The following is an 11,296-nucleotide window of genomic DNA, read 5'->3' as shown; positions in this document are numbered from 1 at the left end:
AAGATCTGAGGAGTACTGCCACTGCGCCCGTCACCCAAAGACATAAATTTATAAGTCCTATGTGCTTGTAATTTTAACAGCACCCTTACCCTTTAAAACCGAAATGCAATAACGATTACATTACTGCTTGGCAACAGAATTAGACGATGTGGCAGTATATATCTTTATATTATAAAAAGAAATTAGGAGCAATTCATCTTCTCTTTACTTATTTATTTCAGCCCCGATGTGATAAATTTAGTAACTATTTTAATACGTTCATTTAACACCACACATTTTGTGTTGCGTCGCGGAAATTGTTGAATTAGACATACCTCGCACTAGGAACAAAATGAAGTTGTGCCTCTATTGTCTTGGTCGAAAGCAGAAATTCATTATTTCTGGAATTCAATATAGCTGTACATTTACTCTTGTAAATTAAACTAAACCACAGAGTCAACTTCAGATGATGCAATCTTACAACGCGGGAACCACTGAATGGAGGCTGTAACACTGAAATTGAATTTAATCGTAGAAATTTTATTTTCTTAAAACATAGTGCACGAACGATGGAGTATAGCATTATAATAAAACACATATTTTAACTGGTTAGGCATGCAAAATTTCAGTTAAAATTAATTGAAATAAAACACAATAATTAGACATGAACAAAGGGTAATCAGTTAATTAATACCAAAATAAGTGATAACTAACAATATCAAACTATTCGATTTTATATATAATATCCGTAAATAATGTAAAGAGTGTGTAAAATTGGAAAGAATGAGTAATGATGGTGAATGAGAAAGGTGTGAAGTTTTAGTAGGATATAAAATAGACTTATGTCATGATACCAGTCCGAGAATCAACCGAAAGCTACATACAAAAAAGGGGCAATGCAGGTTTAATAAAATAAAATAGCTATAGTCGCACCTAGTCGCAACAATAGTTACTCACTTTCTGCAGTAGTAGAGCTCCATGTGAAAGATTCGTTCAGAGAGGTATTGTCGCCTTACCTATTTCTGCCACCAAGCAGTAATATAAGCATTACTGCGTTCCAGTTTTGAAGGGTAAAGGTGCTGTTGAAATTACAGGCACATGGGACTTGTTAACTTATGTGTCAGGGTAACAGATGCAACCGGAGTGCCCTTCAGATCTTTAGGATTTAAAGCCCAGAGTGGCACTGAAACTGCTACGTTCGTCCCGACACTTGGTATCATAAAGAAAGTAAATATGAATCTCGTAATTTTACGTGAAATAAAAATATTTGTGATATTGGCAAAAGCTGACTATTTATTCATATTGTACAACTTCCAGTAACAGTAACAATAACTAAACAAGTAAGCAATAACAAATAAGGGTTATGTTGATCACCGTCCAAAAGCGAGTTGCGGAATTTCAATCACAGAGCTTCGGGCGGTGACCGTCTCCAAGTAGTAAGCAACAGATGTCTGAAATTTAGATCTAGAGTTTCTGAACACGTCAGTATCATTGATCCAATTTAGAGATTCTGTCTATTTAGAGATATCTATCTGACTTCAACAGATAAGTTCGTGAATAAAAATACTGGCTGACAGACAGCTTAGAACGGTATAATGGCAAAACTTTGCATTGCGAAACGTATCAGTTTTGCCAAAAATATTAGATACTTCAGGATCAACCGGTCGTAAGGAAATGTCAGTTACGAGAAATATTCCGTTTCATCTTGCTCAAAATGGCCTTGTGTGATGTTACTTTATTTGACATTGAACCATATCTTTTCTATCGAGATCGTTAGGAACTACTTGTAGCACAAATAGTATCGGAACGGGACGCCGAGATCAAAAAATCGTGTTCCCGCGGTGTGTTGTGTGAAACAATCAGGTTTGAAAATTATCAAGATATTTTTTTCTTTGATAATTATCCGATATATATTAAATAAATAAACACGAAACCTTCGGGATAACGAGTTGGTTTGTGACCTTTTTTTGAGATTGACATGTGACCATCTTCAGATTTAGATTTGGATACGTGTCGTCTCTGGTACAAACACATGACATGACATTGCTAGGGGTAGCATATTGTCGTTCTAATTAATTTTATAAATATCATATTAATATTATTATTATTATTATTATTATTATTATTATTTATATATTTTATATTTATTGATCAATTATTGTTGTTTTAATTATCAGTTCTAACCATGTTCTAACCATGGAACCATGGTTTTAATAGACATATAGACGATTTCTAAGTTATAAACTTCATTTCAGGACGTTGTATTTATATATGTACGAATTTCATCAGTTATTCCCATCTCTATGCATGTGTAAATATTGAAACGCCTGTTCATTTTATAAAGCAATATTTGTACTCGTCTGGAAATATTCAGTATGAAACAATGTAATATTTTGCTCTATTGCTTGGGACTTTAAACCATACTTAGTGAGTAATATTTGAAGCGTTAATTTCCTGTTCGCGTGCACATGACGCCGTATAAAGTAACTGGACAAACGCACATTTGGTTATGAGACTCTTTCAAAGGCATTTCTTCGTGTAATTTAAATGACTCCCTGCTAGCTTTTAATTATTTAATTACATTACATGAATTACATAATTTGAAAATAAATGAATGACAATTTAAATCAAATAAGTTACTGTTTACGAACAACCTATTGATACTAGATTTAAATTGGGAGGTACAATGACTAATTCTCTCGCTAGGTGGCGCACGAATGCTGATGCTAGTGGACTGTCAAACGCCGTAGTGTGTGTGTGTACATTAACTGCTAACTTTCAAGTGAACCTGGTTAAAATATATGAAACATTGAAAACTAATGCACAGGTTGAATAAACAATGCATGAAAGGAGCATACTTGCACGACGTATGTACCATTCCTTTCCAGTAGGGCTAGCACGACAGGGCGCGACTTATGCGAGAGCGACATGCAGCGCGAATTACTGCTATTCTCGCATAGAGATCTCGCGCTTTATGTCGCTCTCGCGCAAGACACGCCCTGTCGTGCTAGCCCTACTGTATGTTGTAGGCAGGGCTAGCACGACATGGGCTCCATGCGAGATTCATTGCAGCAGTTATGTCGCTGTCGTGCATGTCGCGCCCTGTTATGCCAGCCCCACTGGTGCACCCTGAGCAACATTCGGCGAGTATCTTACGCCGATGGGCAGATTCTTTCACCGCGATGGCGATGATGATGATAATGATGATGATGATAATGATGATGATGATAATTTATAATAAAAATAATGTATTTATTTCGTTTATTACATTGATTGTACAATTAAGATTTGTACACTGAAACGTTATGACAAAAAGAGATCTGGCACAATAGAACTAAAACACTCCTGTACCTGGCATGCCTACTAATGAAATGTGTATTTTGACCTTAAAAGTCTTCGTGGGCAGACATTTTAATAAAAAATATTGAGAAAAATGTTCACAAATCATTTTCTTTCACATTTAGTACCCTTTAAAAGCGATTGATTAATGAGTTGGCGGCATCTGAATTACACCCACTTTCATATTATGATGACTATAACATCATTCGCCGGGATATATATATAATAGCTGTAGAATATAAAACCCTTTATTAAAAACCTAAAAGTACAGCGTTTGACAAAAGTCAAGCTGCGCCAATGAACGCCACTTCTCGTTAAGGTTAGAAAATTGTTTTTGTAGGTTCAAACGCTTAGACTAAGTTGACGCTGTCTGTACATACGCGAAGCAATTTTCAGCTCTATTTAAAATTTTAAACTTTTTCCGCGACTCATCTGCTCAAGAAAGAAAATTTATCAACGATGACAAAATTTGTAAGACAATTTGTTAAACTAAGCCGAACAAAAGGGTTTTTGAACAGTGCTCAACTAAGATAAATCGAAAATTGTGCGCATTTTCAACAAGACAAGTTGCGCTACGGCAAAAAAAAAACCGTTAAAACCAAAAATAAAAATCTGTAACAAACGCATAGAGAAATTCGTAAGGCCTGCAGATTCAGATTCATTTATTTCTCAAATATAACCATTACAGTATAAATTGCACTACATGTCAAAGTATAAGAAATTATATTGAGAACTTAATGAAAAATTCATTCAATAAAATAATTAGCAAAACTTAATGTAGCGTAAATTGGAATGTTTTCTTTGTTAAAATAAAAATAAGGTATTTAATTAATAAATATTGTAACTATAGTGAAAAAATAGGGTGGTTTGCATTAATATTAGACATAACAGGTTGAAGACTGTACCACCTCAGTCAATCGTGACCATGGGACCTGTAAAGGGCCCGAAACGTCGGTTTGTTTGAAAAAACAAATATACGCGATTTAAATCCGGAAAAATAGTTTCCTTTCCTATGTGTAATAATCCCGAAAACCAAAGAACTCGATACATATTGCCATCGTGAGACAAAAATGTAAATTATAAGAAAAATACATAACAATTAGTAAATTAACAATTCATTAAATAATATTGTTGTCATTAAATTACATATCAAATATCATTCTCCATCAAGGATCGTTATAAGTTGATAACAAATACACAACAGTAAGTCAATGCGATAAAAATTAGAATAAAATAGAAAATACTCAATATCGTTACAATTTCAGGTACATAAATTCATTTACAGAGTATAAAGGATTTTTTAATAAAAAGTCTTTCAGCCGGCGCCCAAATGTTTCGTCACATGGTTCAAGTCTGTGAGAAGAGTGCTGACTTGCTCTGTAGCTGAGTTGGTATAGCAGTTGCCCTAGATTGGCAACACAAACACAGGTTCGAGATCTCAGGAATCAGGATCAGATCGTAGGAATTTTTCTTTGTGTTCGATCTTTGTGTTAATAATTATCACATCATTTTACTTACGAAATTCTTTATTGTTTATTTCGATATAATAACTAACTAATGCCATAGTAATAGTAATCTGTACTAATGATGAGTTTGATTCTTGCTTTTCTTTACCCCTAATTAAGAATGACGTATTATTTGATCTGGTTGTGGCTCTATAGTACAAATAGTAGCAAAATATTTCTGTTTAAACGTTTTTAAAAACTTATAACTCAAATAGTTAAAATACAAAATTCTACGCAATTTCTAATGTCAGAGATAGGAGAAATGCTAATACTTAAACTAATGCGTAATTCAAACAAACCTAAATACTATTTCAGTACTTTTACTAATGTCGTCTGGTGAGTTTTATTTGGAAAATTTCTCAAATATCTCAAGAACTCTGGACTAAAACTCTAATTTTTACTACCGAGGACAAATAGGACTTACAAAAGATAGTTAATAGTTGGATTTGAATTTACGACAAATATTGGCAACACAGATTTTTTAAACCACGATTTTCCTTTTCACTTTTCTTCCTGGTAATAAACCAATTATGAAGGAATTTATAGGATCCGTAAGGTCACAAAAGATATTGTGTAGTTAACCAAATAAATAAATTTCTTTTTCAATATCTTTAATATAAATATCATTCCAGTGTTATTTGACTTGATTTTGATTAAAACATTTGCAAGCAATCTCGTCGAAACATCACACCGTTTTGGATTGCTATTATATTACGTCCCGGTCGAGAGAAGCCGAGAAAAGCGAGCTAAAATAAAATGAATATTAAGCAAAGCAATTTCTTTGATTTCGAGAACATTATAACTCCAATCTTCAGAGCATCGATTAATTAATTAATTTTAATATAATTGGTGCCTGCTCGCTTCGTCATAAAGAGCATTTAATCCAAAGATAACTACTTTCACGTATTTATTGTAATTTATTTCGCTAACTGAGCGTACTTCTAAAGTAAATTACCTTTACCGTTTATTTTTATATCTACCTATTAACAATTAAAATAATTTATACGTAAGAAACACTCCTATAAAATATTAACTTTATTGAATATTACGCTGTTTTACTATAGTGATATTCAATTCTTTTTTAAGGTCCATTACTTTTTAAGGTCTGCTGGGTTCCATAGCTCAGTTGGGAGAGCGTCGACGGTATGGCGAGGTCGTTAGTTCAAGTCCAGCCGGATGGAAGGAATTTTCCTGTAAATCCAATCTTTGTTTTAATAATTATACTAAAATAAAAGTTTATTACATTATTTCCTTGGGGAGACTATTTAAATTTAGTTTTATATACAATAGGTCCCTGGCCTTCTAGAATAATGGTCTATCTCAAAAGCATCTAAAGAAACATGAATCTTAAATATGGTTTAAAAATACTGAGACGTGTCTACCACGTAAAATTAACATTATTGGAATTATTTTAACCAATAAAAGGCATATGTACTTATCCCATTCACAATAAAATTTGCTTTTTCTGAACAAATCTTAATATTAAGTCAAAAAAGGAACTTTTGTGGATTGGGCCACTGTTTTCAAAAAGCAGCGAAGTAACTTCTTGAACAATTTTGGCATTATTTAAGTAAGTTAAATAAATAGCTAAAATGTATCAACTGTGTATCTTACTAAAATTGTACCACGCTTTCTCACGTACTCACGACTGTTTCTTAAGAACCAGTGAAGCAAATAAGATTATTTTCCGCGGCAACAACGTTGTGTCACTTAATATACGCAGATGAAAACATTTTATTCAGAGGTCGTCACTAACCGCGGAGTAAAACCGAGTGCAGGCAACAAAGTGGTGTATAAATTAGACTTTTTTTTCCCTCTTTAAAGAGTTTCACGAAAATACAAATCCGTTGATATAAAACTGTATAACGCCTATAATCGCTGTCTATTGTGATACTAAAAGTAAAAAAAATACATTTATTTATTTACTACAAATGACACCACAAAAGAATAAAACAAAACAGAACAAGAAATTTCAACGGGGCCACACCCTCTTTCCAACAAAAAAGAATCATGAAAATCGATTCATAAATTAAATCGCGTAACATACATACAAAAAAAGGAAAAATACATACCAGTCGAATTGAGAACTTCCCCCTTTTTTTGAAGTCGGTTAAAAAACAAAATTGAATCACATTCAGTGTAAAAAATAAATTAATGATTACAAAATATAATCACAAACACAACAAAAAGTAATGAATTTCTGTAAACTGGATTCATCCTCTAATTTGACATCCTTAGAATTTTCTTCAAATTTGAGTGGTACCACTACTGAGGGACCCCTGTTCCAACAAAAAAAATATCGAAATCGGTTTCCTAATGTCGGAGTAATCGCGTAATATACACACAAAAAAATTTTAACGAATTGAGAACCTCCCCTTTTTTGAAGTGAGTTAAAAATGAAATTAAAACCAACTATTAACATAATCAAGGACACGAAGCATAAAGATACATTGTGTGGTGTAAGCTGCAATAACATAAGGGTCTCTAACTTGGTATTTGCTGGAAAACGCAATACGTTCCCAACACTGATTTTCAATTAGGACCCTACAATAAATAGTGGAAGAAATTAGCAGGTTAATACATTTATTAATCAACTTTTTGAATGTTTGACGCATTCCATTTTAGAATTAGTGTTTAATTAAAATTATAATTATAAACGCACGTGATCAGCAACAATATATTAGACAAAACATTAAAAAAATCATCGTTAACCCTATATACTTACGTTTCGCTGCTTTCATGGAAGGGTGTTAGTCAAATCTAAATTACAAAAATAAACATAAAGGATCTCACGAAATGTTCAATTATGTGACAATTTACTGGAGTTATGGGATTCTCAGCCCGTAATTTATCCTTGTCCTTCTGCCTTCTTCCTTCTTTCGCCTTTTTCTCATTAACTTTATTAGTTAGTGCAGTTTTGGCAGGAAAATAAAATTAACATATAATTTGTATAATCTAAATATTTTTATTACACTCGGGGATGTAATTCGAGATTACAAATATAAATAAAAGTGTAACCGTTATATAAAATATTTTGAAAATCATGCTAAATGGAGAAGAGAATAAAAATTGTGATTTTTATAATTGTGTTGAAGTTGTATAATCGATTTTTTGTCTAAACACCATATTTAGTTGCATAAGCTCATACAAACTGATTATTGAATTAACCTGCACTTAAATTATGTCTTTACCGTCTTTGGTGATCCAACGATTTGCACTGTAGGTGTTAGGCACTTGTGAAAATTCCCGATAGGATCAATATGCTAATACTTTTTTAAACTATATAGATATTTCGGGGACATACAATATTCCGTTGCTCTATTTGTTTATATCATTTTTTGAAGACATGAATAACGTGAAATAACATTTTATACTACGATAAGTAGGTATATTATAAACAATAGTAATTATTAAGCTTAAAGGTAAAGGAACTGTACCATTTCCCTCATTGGATGACGTTTTCGTTTACTTACAAATCAAATTACAATAGCGAAATAAGATGCTGGTTCCGCTAATTAATCACCAATTTGAAGATTGAGTTCCGCACAACTCGTGGGTCTAGTGGATCTACTCTCGTTCTCGTTCGCGACTAAATCAAAAAACAATGTCAACTATGAAGCTTCATTCGCATTATGCGATGTTTTAATTTGGTAAAGTATTACTTATTTGATTGTAATTGTTTCGGACGAATCTCGGACAGAGAACGGGAGTCGATCCCCAGGACAGGATGGCAATGGATTTTAGTCCCTCTTTTCTCTACGACCTAAATGATTCGCGCCCTATCTATTTTTTTTATAAATTTTCGCCCAATAAAAAAATAATTATTTTCACATAAGTCAATGATTTTCAGCCATTTATTTCAGTAGGCAAAGGTTGCACCAAACAGCATCTTCATATGTTTAGTAACTTTTCTTGTTTTGATGGAAAAGGCGACAAGTGCGTGTTATTCTGACAGGTGACAGTTGATGCTACCTGTTCGAATACGAACCTGAATAATAAGAGTAGACAGAACCAAGCGAAAAAGTAGAAAAGTGTTAATAGGTGTGTTTAAAAAATGTATTAATATTATATAAAAAAAATCTATGGGACGTCGCTTTGACAAGAACGAAGAAGGTAAAAAGCCTTTTTCTTAATATTAAGCACTTACTTCTCAATACACTTCTTTCTTCTTCACAATACTGAAAAACTAGCCAGAATCTCTTCAGTACAAAACAAGGCGACCGTTCAGAGCAAACCTGGACAAATCCATAATATTACATCCACATATGTCGTGAATCCCACGATCTATGAACCTCAGAAGCTGATTTAGAAAAATAATATGAGCTGTATTTAAAAAAAAAACTCGTTATAGCCATATTGTCATGGCAAGTGAATCTAGCATTAGTACGCATTAGGGTCAGCTGAAACCAACGGGCAAGAATGTAGAGGATATAAAATTTATCAACGTACATTGTATACTATTTCAATTTTTTTGTCCCTATCTACCAACCCTAGACATAGAGTTTTCCGGGGCGACTACGGGCGTCCCGGCAAGACCAGGGTACGGCGGATATCCGGGCCAAGCCCTCCAGTGATGCGCCTTCACGGGCGTCTCTGGCGGACTCGACATTGAGTATGGACTTATTGGTGGTTCTGATTAGCTGCAGGGATAATCACGTTCGTCTGCCCGGTAACACGTGGCCAGAGGGTTTATCCCGCGCGCAGCTAGCGCGTCCTAGTAACAGTCTAGTTGAGGGCCTGAAGCGAGGAGACATGTGGGGCACGTGAGTTGCCCTTTAAGTCCGTAGCTTTGTCCGGACATTGCCGCAGGACACAGCTACCTGGGATCTCCAGCACTAACCCGGAGAGCTAGTAGAGGATGAGCCAGACATCCTTCGTTCCCTCCGGAAGGAATTTGGGAACTGGAGAGACGCCGTTCATTCGGCGACGGACCTCAAAATATCATAACGCATTCACAACCATAGGAAAAAGAACATATAACAAATTTAACAGAGCAGTAACAGTACGTGTAAAGACCAGGCTCAGTTTAATCCTAGTGTATGTATGCCACGCAGTGGTACCGAATTTCAGTATGGTTTTATTGACTCATTTGTCATTCTAAACACAATTTATTTGTGCCACTGTCACGATTATCGTCGACCGTCGTTTGTCTCTGCGGTGTTGAAGATCACGCTAGGTAATACGACAGTAAGCGCCAAAGTAGCGGGAAATGGGAAAGAACGGACGCTGAGGTATGCTGGCGGACGCTCGCGGTAACGTAAGGGATATTCATCATCAGTGTGTGCTGGCAAGCATAAGATCATCTTTGATATTCTCTCCCTCTGGTCGCTGGTTTGCGCAGGCCCTTAATGTATTCAAAGACTCAATTACGAACCGAAAATTTGGCTATGTAGAAATCGTTACGTATAAATGGTCAATTTTGTTCGGTGTAGGAGGCTTTGCATACATTTGTCGGGCAGAACAATACCACAGCATTTAAATGACCTTAATTCTGTTTGAGAATTCACCCCTCTCAGTGTTGTTGATTCAACACAGGTACAGTATGGTTTCTCAACGCTCACCACGGGCGAGTATACCTATAAACATCTGAATACATTAATTTTAAGCGAGTAAAATTAATAACCAAGTAATCTAAAATAACAAAATTGAAACTATCTAATCTTACGTCTCATAATATATAAATGTTTATTTATATTGTGGGAAACCAAACCAATCAAACCACCATATAATTTAACATGGACAACCGTCAATCGCGTGCGAATTCCCATTTGTGAGATAGTTTTGATTAAATCACGGTCAGTCATCACTGTTAGCCATAGATCATAGATAACATAGATCATACATAACATATTTTTGTTACACGCCAATGAATAAGCTCATTAATACACGCTATATCATTATTTATAGTATACATATTTTTTTATTTGTTCAAACTGTTACGTTAAACTAAATCGGTGACACCTCTACAATTAAGAGATTTAATTTATACATATGTAGTGACTGTTATAATTTGGTTTTGAAATTTAACATATAGAAAGTAGAAACTAAAAATACAAAAATAAATTATATTTTTTAAATTACCATCGTTTGGTTAATCTTTTGGTAAAACTATATTTTCAATACCTACGTGCCTAAATAAGTATATGTATATGGTATATATACACCTGATGAAAAAAATTGTTGCCTAAAATCGAACTTTTAGCCATCAGGCTGATTGACAGGCGTCAATACATAAACAAAACTGATTGTAGACATAAGTACTGAAATGAAGGAATCAATCACGTTGATCGATTGGCGCGCTGTCAAACAAGCCGATTGGACGGCGTGATCGCTGTTGAATTTACTACCAAATACCTAATCATGTACGGTACGTTCATTCTAAATACAAAACCAATTTGCAGATCAATAACATTTGACCACTGCCATTGTTTTTCTTTTGTCTCAAGGTGTATTAAAAGAACAGCATGACATTT

The sequence above is a fragment of the Hyposmocoma kahamanoa genome, unplaced genomic scaffold (genome assembly GCF_003589595.1).
Source record: "Hyposmocoma kahamanoa isolate Upper Pololo Valley unplaced genomic scaffold, ASM358959v1 114, whole genome shotgun sequence".
Lineage (NCBI taxonomy): Eukaryota > Metazoa > Arthropoda > Insecta > Lepidoptera > Cosmopterigidae > Hyposmocoma > Hyposmocoma kahamanoa.
This window is presented reverse-complemented; position numbering follows the sequence as displayed.